We start from the raw sequence: 12,928 nt of genomic DNA, 5'->3' as shown, positions 1-12,928 counted from the left end.
GATATGTGACAAGATAATCTTCATCTGAGTGTATATTTTCGAACTATGGATATAATTAAAGATACTAAATTCAAAGAACAACTTCGATTCATACATTTACAGAAATAAATTCAATAGGAATTTAATATGACATGAGAGCGGCCATATTCGTTCCTTTTTCTCAAACTTTTTTTAAGAGTAAAAAAATTTACCGGATGACATGACTTCCAATTCCTCCGGGATCTCCCAAAACTTAGTCTCCTAGCTTCTCCAAAGCACCACCAATAATTTGCCACTAAATATCACTTATAAAAGCTTGAAACTATTGTATTAAAATTTCCGTCCTTTTCAATCAGTCATCCGCCACTTTTCCGTTCTAGCGTACCAAGCGAAGTGTCAATTATTTCCCGTCGTTAGACGAGGAGCCTCACAGAACGAAACTCACATGACAGCGAATGGTGTCTAATACCAAAGAATACATATCTCCCAAGAACCGACACAAACGGATTATCTATGAACTAAATTTTTATGCGCATGTGCCAGATCGGCCATTTCTCAATTTGTATGAATAGCAAATAATTTTGGTGACATTTGTCTTGTACAGGATCGGCGTTTGTTGTCACAGTTGTTTGTTTGGCTTGGCTTGGCGTTAGTATTTTGTTTTTGTATCAGTTTGTAGCTCATAATATTTTGTATAAACTTATTTTTTATATATTTTCTTATATAGCCTACAACTATTAATTGTTATTTTCCAACATTTATACAATTTAATTAAGCTTTTTCATGAACTATAAACTATCGTATAAAAAATTAATTTTGTATTTATTGGGATTTCACAAAGAATTTGAATCTAAAATATCATACAAATTCTCTAACCTTTCTTTGACCTCTACTGTACCAAATGCATCTGCAGGAAGAGCACAAAGTCATATTTTATATGTGTTCATTCCACAAGCCACGTGCTGTATTTAAAAAGTTGAGAATCCAATACTCACAAAAACTTCCATTAAGTACCTACTTTTATCAGCAAACCTAAATTAAATTTAATAAACTATGTTTCATTAAATTGTTTCTGTAGTTTGTATAAAACAATTACTTAGGTCAAATATATAAAACAATTTATGACTGACTACTTGAAATTCAGGATTTTCAGGAGTAACATTATATAATTTAGCTAATTCAAAAAGTTTGATCCAATATCACTTGAAATTGTTTCAACATTCAAGTTAATGCTTGATAATTGACAATACACTCTTCATAATAGGTTTACATTCTCTTGATTATACTTGCGTTCCAACAAAAAAAGCTAAAGGCTGCTTTCATATGGAATATAAGCTTCTGACCATAATGATCAAAACGTTTCCATATATATATATATATATATATATATATATATATATATATATATATATATATATATATATATATATATATATTGACGTGATCTTGTTTATTGATATGAGATAATATTCTTATTTGTCATTTAATTTAATCAATGCATTAATAATAATTTAATTAATTAACCAGATCACATATCAATATGTTTTCAATCTCAGGGCGAATTATAAAATTAATTACTTACTCTCGTGGCTTCTAAGTATTTCTCAATGGTTCCTAATCGGGATAGGAAAGAAAAGAGTAAAATAATACACACATATGGGTTACAATTATAATCAAAATATTGTTTATTTTATTTAAATGGCAATCACTGCTTAATATTTGCTAGATCTTATTATTCTTAAACATAACATTTACAAATGGGAATCTTATTTCCTTTTGGTTTCCAATTGAAAGTTTTTATTAACATTTAACTATTAGGAGTTATTAGGAACAACTCTATTTAAGTTTGATGAAGCTTTTCTGATATTATTTATTATGTTCTTCAATTTATAATGTGGTATTTAATACGAAAAACCCATACATTCATGTCCAAACAAATGAGACTGACCTTTTTCTGGTGAACTGAGAATGTCTTCACACAAGACCCGTTTCCTGCTATCCTTGGCTGCGATCAAAACCTCGTCCTGGCTTTCCGTAATGTTCTCCTTTGAAAACTAGCTCGTATAGCTCACGTTCCTGCTTCTGTCGTGATGCTGTGTTCTACCTTTTTCGAAACTTCAATCAGCTACCGGGACACTCTTGGCTCAAGGAGGTTCTTTACTCTCAACCTGGCCTACCTCTCGTTCCCCGATAGATACTCCACACTCACGGAACTACACCGGCTTTCTCACTCTCCGTACACTACCGTCTACTACTGGACTTCACTTCTTGACAGCTCAAAACATTCTGATCTATCTTTTCATTCATTCCCCTCCTTTCTAAATATCCCTTCCAGATTCACAAATCAACCTTCCACCACCAACTCTCATTCGCAGTATTCCTCAAAACCAATTTTTAATCTTTCTAAATATGCTTAATGGATTTAAAAAAAAAATAGTTAATTCCCATTCCAAAATTACTTTCTACTATTTACAAAATTTAATGACCTATTATCTACTTCAACTGAGTCTTATTTAGCATAGGCTAATGATCGAACCTTCCGCGAACAACGATAATGAACTATTATCAATTTCAAATGAGTCTTATTTAGCATAGGCTAATGATCGAACCTTCCGCGAACAACGATAATGGTACGCGCCATTCACTTTGTTTATTCTAAGCGCATTGTCCCGAGTTTCGTATGCTTCTTCTAATCACTTCTTAAAATTAAATATAACAATTTGTTGTATACAGGTTGTTCTAAATTTATATGCCCGTGGTTGAGAAAATTGAAAATATTTTATATTAAATTGAATTCTGTTTATAATTATCAAAATTTAATTTTCATATCAAATAGAAATATAACAAATCCCCGCCTTGTATTCGATAAAATTTATCTGCATTTTTAAATAAATTTTCTCGAGGCAAAACCAACTCCCTGTATATTTCCTTACTTTAATCTACGTCTTATATCCTAACTTACTATCTACTTCATGTAATTGTGTCTTTTATTCGTGATATTTGTATACATCGTGAATATTATAAATTCCTCGGATCTTTTCCGAGTTCCTGTGCCTCAACTCATAACTATTTATCCCATTTTCATTATTCACGATGTACGGGCCTTCGAAAACAGGCATCAACTTTGCGCAAATGCCCCCAGGAAGATTTGATACTCGTAATGCCCTCACGAGTACTTTTTCACCCTTTTGGAACGTCACTGGTCTTCTTTTTCTATTGTGTTCCTGTCTTTGGATATATTTTTCGTTGCTTCGCCGTAATCTTCTCTGTACGGTTTCAATCACCTGTTGATATTCTTTTGGCTCTTGGTCTTCCCGTGGCCTTATCGGCAGTACACCCTTCATGATGTATTCTGGGGTCTCTTTTGTTACTGTGCTCGGAATTGTATTTAGATACCTTTCTATTTCCGCCATTTTCCTGTCCCAATGGCGATGTTGACCATCTGTTGCAATGCGAAGAAATTTCGTCACTTCCTGTATGAATCGTTCCGAAGGATTACTCTGTGGATGCCTGATGCTGACAAAATTTGTCTCTATTCCTCGTTCTCGAAGTTGTCCCTTGAAACGATCATTTCGGAAATACGTTGCATTGTCCAGTAGAATCTTTTTTGGTGTTCCTACTATGGCTATAAAATTGTCGATTTTTCTTAATATTTCTTCCCCCTTTGTGGTGCGGCAACTATATAATTTTACGTATTTTGAAAACACATCCACCATTACCAGAATATGTTTGTTCCTTTTAGTGGTCATAATTAGATCGCTTAACATATCTATTGCTACAATGTCTAGTTTGTTTCGGGCTTCAATATTTTTGGCAACATTTTCGTTTTTGAAATTCCGACTCTTATATTTTTGACATACATCGCACTTCTGGGTAATTTCCTTTGCAATGCGGTAATCCTGTCGGCTGATGTAATTTTCCCTAAAAACGAGCCAAACTTTTCTGCTACCGATGTGCCCATTGTCCTCATGTAATTTCTTTATTATCTTTTCGGCCAATGTCTGTGTCACTAAATATAGTTCCTTTCCGTCTATTCTCTTAAAATATATGTTATTTTCTACTTCCGCTCTTCTTTTCTCTCTTTCCTCTAGGTCTTCCTGGTTTGTCCTTATCTCATTTAACGAATATATCCCTTCTTCTTGTATTAATCTATTTAGTCCCACCTGTAGAGTAATTGTTTCCTTTTTTCCGGTGTCCTCATCCCGTGTTAGAGCGTCGGCTATTATGTTGTCTTTTCCTTTTATATATCGGAACTCAAAATCATACTCCTGTAATAATAGAATGCCTCTATGTATTCTATTATTTACTAATCTATTCTTCATGATATGTACTAAAGCTGCATGGTCTGTTTCGATTGTGAATTTTGCTCCCAATAAGTAAAACCTCAATTTGTTTACGCAATATAGTACACTGGCAAACTCCAATTCTGTAACACTATATTTTCTCTCATGTGTTTTAGTCACTCGAGATATAAAACATATCGGCACTTCTTGGTCGTTTTGTATTTGAGACAGAACTCCTGCAAATTTTTGTATGGACGCATCAGTTCGGAGTATAAAAGGTAAATTGTAAATGGGGTGGTATATTTTCGTTCCTTTTGCGAATTCTCGTTTTAATGTTTCGAAAGCTTCCTCCTGTTCTTCTTTCCAATTCCATTTTATTCCTTTTTTAAGCAATTTTATCAGAGGGATTTCCTTTTGGCTCAAATCGGGAATCAGCTTTTTAAAATAATTAATCGTGCCAAGAAAACCTCTCAATGTTTTCAAATTCGTTGGTCTTGGGTATTCATCTATGAGCTTGACTCTGTCTTCGGCTAATCTTACTGTTTTGGTGTCCAATTGAAAACCCAAATAAATGACTTCTTTTTGAAAAAATTGACATTTTTCAATGTTTAATTTCAATCCCGCTGTGTCCAATTCTTCCAGAATTATTTCAATGTGTTCCAGATGACTCTGAGTATCTTGTGAAAAAATTAATAAATCATCGATATAATGAACTATGAAATCTTCATGGCGATTCAAAATGGTATGTAGAGCTCGGACGAGTGCAGCACAAGCACTCTGCAATCCAAATGGCACTACCTTGAACCGGTAGACAATACCATCAATAGAAAAAGCGGTGTAGTTTCTACACTTTTCAGCTAACGGTATCAACCAAAAACTGTGTTTTAAGTCAATTTTCGAAAATATGTGTGACCCGGTGATTCTTCCAAAAATTGCCTCGATGTTTAGGGGTGATTCATATTGTGATACAGTGTGCTGGTTGATATTCCTGGCATCTAAACATAATCTCAATTCTCCATTGCTTTTCTTTACTATCACAATCGGGTTAACATACGGTGAATCACATCTTTCGATGATTTGATCTTCCAACATTTTATTTATTTCTTCTTTCACCTCTTGTCGATACTTGTATGGAATCGGGTAAGTCTTTGATCGAAAATTTCCCAAGTTTTTCACCTCAAATGAATGTTCGTACTTTTTAGCCACTCTGTTTTCCTCATTGATCAAATTTTCGTAGTTTCTTAACATCAACCGCAATTCTTTTTCTTTCCCTTCTCCACATATCAATTTTCTGTCTTTTTTCTCAGATTCTTCACACATGTTTACCGTGCATTCTGCATCCTCTTTTGCATATACCTCCTCTTCAAATACCACTGTTTCAATCATATTCTTTTCACTTTCATTTTTTAGCTTTATTTCTTTTTCTCCTGAGCTCGTCTCTTCTTTTGAGGAATCCCAGGTTTCCTTTGTTTCTGATACTCTCAAATTTTCTTCTTCTGGGCTCAACTCTTCTTTTGAGGAGCCACAGGTTTCATTTTCTTTTATCTTTTTCTGACCTTTTCTCCTTTTTTTTCCTTGTCCTTGCTTCGCTGCCAAATTCATTTCCACTGTTTGTTCTTTACCTGATTCGTCCGTATTTTGTTTCTCATGTTCCTTGTCCTGTTCTTTTTCTTTTTCTTCTGTTAGTTTCATCGTATTATTTTTAAAATCTATCACTACATGTTTTTCTGCCAATTCGTCAACTCCTACTATCATGTCATGTGACATGTTTGGCATTATTACACATTGTAGTGCATACATATTCTTACCCAGTCGTACCATTACTCGTATGCCTTCATTTATAGTTGCCAATGTCCGTTTGTTTGCGCCCACTAAATTTACCCTAGGTATTTTGTAAATTAAATTTGTTAAGTTAACTTCTTCTATTAGTTTTCTGTTGACCAATGTTATTTCAGATCCAGTGTCTATCATAATTTTAATTGGTTTCTCGTTGATAAATCCGTCCACAAATTTTAAATTAACTCCATTTTTCTTTTCGTTGTTTCCTGCCAATTTAATAAACTCCTTGGGGTGACAAAAGATACCTGTTTGATTTTTGGTTTTTAGTGAGCGCCGTCGTGAAAAGACGCCGGTTGCTCATCGTTGTTTATATTTTCGTCATAATGTCTCTCTCCGTCATATTCATCTGTCTGGGTATTATTTACTTCTCTTCTATTTTCTCTTGGTCTGTCGGATCTGTTTCGGTTTTCTCGATATCCCTGTTCATTTTGTCTACCATTATTTCTGTTTTCTTGATTTGAGCGTGTGGTGTTTCTATTCTGGTATTCTCGATTTCTGTCCTCATTCCATTGCCTATTTCTTTGTTCATAATTTCCTCTTCCGTTGTCTCTATTTTCGTTTTCCCTTCTGGGATTAAAATCTCGTCTTGTATAGTCCCTCCTATTTTGATTTCTATCTCTGTAATCTTGTGTTTCTCGGGGCCTGTAATCTTCTCGCGACCTTCTTGATTTTCTTTCTCTTAGACGTGATTCTCTTATTTGTAGGAATTGGCATAAACTATCTATGTCTTTGTAATTTTGCAGTGTGATATGGTCTTCCAGCGTTTCCTCGAAATGTCTTGCAATCAGTTCGACTAATTGTTCCGATGAGTAATTATATTGTAAATGTTTTGCATTATTGTAAACTTGCAAAGCATATGTCCTTTCTGATACACCCATCCTATCATTGTATTTCCCATTTTGCAATTCCTTGTTAATTTCCAATTGTTGGACTTTTCCCCAGAAATAATTCAAAAATTTTTGTTCAAATTGTTGCCAATTGCCGAATTCTTCTTCTTTGCTATCGAACCATAGGCTTGCTTCATATTTGATAGTTTCTTTTGCTGTTTCGAAATTTCCGATGTGCTGTATTTTGAAGCGTTTAACATGTCTGCTCATATGGGAGCAAGGAAAGACTATCTATAGAGATACTGGGGGGTAAGAATGGGGCTAAAGAAGAAGAAGCAGACACATAAAGCCTCGTTGCGGGACGGCAGCTCATTTGTTGTGCGGGAGCTAGGTCGTAGATTCGTTAGGGAGGGTGAAGGGGTGTTAAGATGACTACACTACCATAACTAAATACATAAGGGTACTTACTCTGACTAGAGGATCTTTCTACTATTTAACAAAAAGGGACGCCGTTTGAAATAAATCCTCTATTTCACCTATGGGTACTTACTGGATACTTTCTTACTTACGGGTACCAATCGGGGGGACAATCATCATTGATTCCTCTTTGGGGTTACATTGGGACAACATCTTTCCTTATTATTGGCTTCTATGCCATATTCTTTCTTTTCTCCTGAACTAAAACTTTCATACAGTTGCATTAGTTTTCTGTTAAAATTTTTCCAAAGGCTACAGAAATGAGATGATAGATACACTTTCACAAACATTTATTTAAAACTTTACGGTGGTTTTTTTTTAAACAAACAAAAAAACTTTTAACAGGAAATGATTTTACAGGACAAAATATCTACAAATCTTTTACATTACAAAAAAAATCTTCAATTTAACATAACAAAAGAATGACAAAAGAACTTGTTGGACAGTGTATGTCAAAACAAAATTTTGACGCAGCTGTCAAAAGTCAAAGTCACTGTCATTTTAATTTACAAGTTGCATCATGAAAGCACAAACAACTATTATTTTTCAAAACTCTTTACCAACAAAAATATTTATCCATTTGGGATCCTTGCAAAATTTAAAAAAATATATCATACCATATTTAAACAAAATCCTTTATCACACGTCACAAACTACACGGAAAGGGGGTTCATCTACAAACAAACAGGGTCATCGACCTGAGGTGGGCTTCATGGCTTCCTTTTTATTTCGGGGCAATCAACTGGATAAACATCACGGGACTGGAACTCAAAATGTCTACATCAGGACATCAATCGGGACTCGGAAGACTTCATTTAAACAGGAACTTGGACAAGATACAGGGACTTCATACCACGCCGGCGTATAGTACTGCGTCACAACTCAAACACAGTGTAAGAGCACCCAACTTCACTACGGGGTAAAAAAAACATCGTGCCCTCACACTAGATCTTCCAGAACGACATACTATACCCTTTACCGGCGGGTAACAAAAGGCACCACGCCCTTTTGGGGTGAGTCGGCAAGCGATCTTCACGCTTGAAGAAATCAAACCGGACTGATCTGCGCTTCTGTCTGAAGCCACAGATCGGGGAAAAGTACCACATAGGTACCAAGCGATTTTGAACCTTAGGGGCGCTGACTTGACAAAACTCGGAACTTTATTCTAGAAGGTTCTTTTACGCATCAAAACGTCAGCACTTCTTACTATTGCATACCATTGTGCAATACCTAAATACTGTATACAGGGACGGCTTTAAAATACTCTAATGATATACAAACTCACAAAATAAATTGGAAAATAGACATTTTTTTGGGAATTGGGATTTTAAATTAATGTTGGAGTTTTTTCAAACGCTACAAAGCCTCCGCGCAAAAGAGAAACCTGGATAAGATTATCCAGTTTTCGATAACAAACAGAAAAAAATCCAACATGGACATCTTAGGTGTGACAGGACAACAATATCAAAATATTTAGATAATGGCTAGTGGGGATTAAACAAAACAAAAAAGTCGTTAGGGATTGGGCTAGCGTGCCATCAATCGCCAGACTCTTTAAAGTCGAGTAGACTTAAATGTTTCTTGACTCTACAAAGAACTGTAGGTGACAAGAGTTTCTGTGCCTTGGGAAAGAAACTAAACTTGTGCCCTGTGTGGACCTCGCTGACATCCACAGCAGTAACACAAGTGACATACCAGGGCAGACACAGCCTTGTCACCTCGTTGCCTAACCGCGAGCGGTTCACAAAAACTAAAAAGTTGATGTTTGACAGATAAACATCTGCCCAAACTCTACTAACACCTAGCGAGTTTCACGGGACATTTCGGCAACGGTTCTGCAAAACGAGGATTTAGACAATCCAGTCTAAACACCTCAGTGAGACAAAATCTCACCAACAACTTACTTCAACAACTCATTCAAACAAGACAGGGCTAGACAAAGGGGTATATGACAACAACAAGGGCTAAAATCAAAACAAGACTAACAAGGGGGAGGGGGTATGTGTGACAACAACAAAAGACCAAAAAGACTAGTATACTGGGTTCAAACAGGATATCAAACTTTTTAAACAAGACTAAGGGAAATGAACGCAACATATGATATAGAGAACACTACATCATTACGTTTTCAATCAACAGTCCAATCCAGGACATAAGAACCTTTCATGAACGTTCACTAGACAACTCTCTCATTTTCAAATCACAAGCTGGGGAAAGACTTCATTTTCAAAACAGGGCTACACTTCACTTTTCGAAACAGGGGATAGACTTCATTTTTCAAGACAGGGGGGTTGGGCTTTACTTTTCAAAACTGGGGATAGACTTACTTTTCAAAACTGGGGGCATTTCATTTCTCAAGACTGGGGGTGGACTTTATTTTTCAAAACGGGGGGCTACTTTTTCAAAACAGGGGATGAAAGCAACACGCAAGGGGAAGACCAAAGGGACATTGGAAAGTATGACAGTTCTGACGAACAACCGCTTCCATTTATCGACCGAAAGCAAGCTTCACCTGTACTCAACGCGGCCAGATCCTAACCTCACCAGCCTTGTCACAGCTTCTGCTCTTGGCCTACTTTCAATCAACAAAGAGAAGAGAGGTCAACTAACTATTCGCCAAAAAAAATCAAACTCCAGCACGGACACGGGCTAACAGACAACACGGGCTAATAGACAACACGGGCTAATAGACAACACGGGCTAATAGACAACACGGGCTAATAGACAACACGGGACAACAGACAACACGGGACAATAGACAACACGGGACAACAGACAATGGGCTCTAAAACTTCCAGACAAAACAGGGATAGACAAACAAACAGACAACAACATACTTTTTGACTTCTAGATATACTCAGGGGCTTACAAACACAAACAATATTGAAATTTGGTTCCTATATGAGCTCACACGGGATAAGACATTTCTTGCTCCGACTACTAATGAAAGTGTTCACAGATAGCTGAACAACACTTCCTTCATCACGAGTATTACACTTGTGACATGTCAGATACAAAAAGACATACTTCATTCACGAGGGGACTTCAACTACTTCACTGGGGGGGAGACTTCAACTACTACTTCACGGGCTCTTTTTAACTAACCTCTGGCATCCTTTTGACACCTACAAAGATAGATTAGTCAAAAAAAAAAAAAAACAAGGGGCAACACAGACAAGGGGGGGGCTTTTTCAGGGGCTAACTTCTACACTTCAAGACAGTTATTCTCAAACAGTGTCGACAGAGAACGCTATCTTCAAATCTAAAAGTGACAGCTTTTCTCCTGGCTGCTTGAAAAAAAAACACAGAAGTGGGGGGCCTCTCCACGGTTTCCCTCTTCACTTCTTCACGGGGCCACTTCTCAAGGGGATGACTTCTCAATGGGATGACTTCTCCAACTAACCTGTGGCATGACATACACCAACAGAGATAGGCTTCGCTGGAAAAACAAGGGACTACTCTCACACAGACTATACGGGGCTAAGCTCATACACGGACCATACCAACAACATCACACATCTAATCAAATGACCAAATCAATAAATCACAAAAAACGATTATTCTGTAAAAAAACTGTTGATCTATAGGAATACATGCAAAAAATACAACATACTGTTATACTTCATAATTGGATTCAATATTCAAAATCTTTAACGTTACTTTTAATCAAAATTTTCAAAAAAATTTTACGTTACTTTTTTATTCAACTGTTTGTCTATATATTTCATCAATACTTTCAAAAAAATCAATTCAATGCTTTCATCATGGGTACAATATCAATACAATACAGTTAGTACGCTACAATAACATACAATTCTGTTCTACGATACTTACAATACAATACAATACCAGTATACATATGGGGTTACAAGTTAAATACACTATGATGTATGAAATGGTACATGCCTATACAATCAACAGCACGACCAAATCAACATCACAACAAAATGTGTACATACTTACACCTCTTTGGAAAAATTATTAACTTTTGCAACAAAAACTACAAAAATGGGCTCTTTCATGGGGACTAACAGACTGAAACAGTTTCGGGGGCACTAACAGACATGAAACAGTTTCTGGGGGCAAGACAAGAGGAATCTGGGCTAAACTACATGGGAAGACTTGGGCGATATTTACTCGGGTCAAACTTCAGGGTGTACGTTACAAATGTAACACTAAGTGGGGGGTGGCTAAAGATATTGGGGACTAGTAGATAGGCTAACTACTAGTTGAACATGTCTACAAGCTAGACTTGTAACAATGGGCATACAAAACATGACACGAGTCGAGCTTCCATGTTATCGGAAACACTTGCACCACAAACTGAGATCGGCTACCCAAGACGGGCACTGCCTAACAGTTGTAGTACAAATGAGACCGAAAGGAGGCTAAAAGGACATGGTAGTGGGAACATGCAAATGGGGTCTGAGGGAGGCCAAAAAAAGTACAGGCCCCACGTTGCCGGGGCCATTTGAAGCGTTTAACTGGACAAGACAACAACTGGATACTGAAGGAGGCAGAAAAATGAATCGGCCCCACGTTGTCGGGGCCATTTGAAGCTTTTTACATGACGCGTTTAATTTGAAGCGTTTTAAGCCCCACACGTTGGGCGCAATTTGAAGCGTTTTTAAGCCCCACACGTTGGGCGCAATTTGAAGCGTTTAACATGTCTGCTCATATGGGAGCAAGGAAAGACTATCTATAGAGATACTGGGGGGTAAGAATGGGGCTAAAGAAGAAGAAGCAGACACATAAAGCCTCGTTGCGGGACGGCAGCTCATTTGTTGTGCGGGAGCTAGGTCGTAGATTCGTTAGGGAGGGTGAAGGGGTGTTAAGATGACTACACTACCATAACTAAATACATAAGGGTACTTACTCTGACTAGAGGATCTTTCTACTATTTAACAAAAAGGGACGCCGTTTGAAATAAATCCTCTATTTCACCTATGGGTACTTACTGGATACTTTCTTACTTACGGGTACCAATCGGGGGGACAATCATCATTGATTCCTCTTTGGGGTTACATTGGGACAACATCTTTCCTTATTATTGGCTTCTATGCCATATTCTTTCTTTTCTCCTGAACTAAAACTTTCATACAGTTGCATTAGTTTTCTGTTAAAATTTTTCCAAAGGCTACAGAAATGAGATGATAGATACACTTTCACAAACATTTATTTAAAACTTTACGGTGGTTTTTTTTTAAACAAACAAAAAAACTTTTAACAGGAAATGATTTTACAGGACAAAATATCTACAAATCTTTTACATTACAAAAAAAATCTTCAATTTAACATAACAAAAGAATGACAAAAGAACTTGTTGGACAGTGTATGTCAAAACAAAATTTTGACGCAGCTGTCAAAAGTCAAAGTCACTGTCATTTTAATTTACAAGTTGCATCATGAAAGCACAAACAACTATTATTTTTCAAAACTCTTTACCAACAAAAATATTTATCCATTTGGGATCCTTGCAAAATTTAAAAAAATATATCATACCATATTTAAACAAAATCCTTT

General features: G+C 36.4%; 1 long non-coding RNA gene across 1 annotated transcript; it reads right to left on the bottom strand.

Annotated features, from left to right (window-relative positions):
- Positions 1 to 7,678: 7,678 nt before the first annotated feature.
- LOC126879682 (uncharacterized) lies at positions 7,679 to 12,900 on the bottom strand. Its single transcript, XR_007696194.1, has 2 exons — positions 12,072 to 12,900; positions 7,679 to 11,889 (listed from the first exon to the last, which is right to left on the bottom strand). It is a non-coding gene; the product is annotated as an uncharacterized LOC126879682 (long non-coding RNA).
- Positions 12,901 to 12,928: the final 28 nt, after the last annotated feature.

Source organism: Diabrotica virgifera, chromosome 2 (assembly GCF_917563875.1).
Source record: "Diabrotica virgifera virgifera chromosome 2, PGI_DIABVI_V3a".
NCBI lineage: Eukaryota > Metazoa > Arthropoda > Insecta > Coleoptera > Chrysomelidae > Diabrotica > Diabrotica virgifera.
This window is presented reverse-complemented; position numbering and strand designations above follow the sequence as displayed.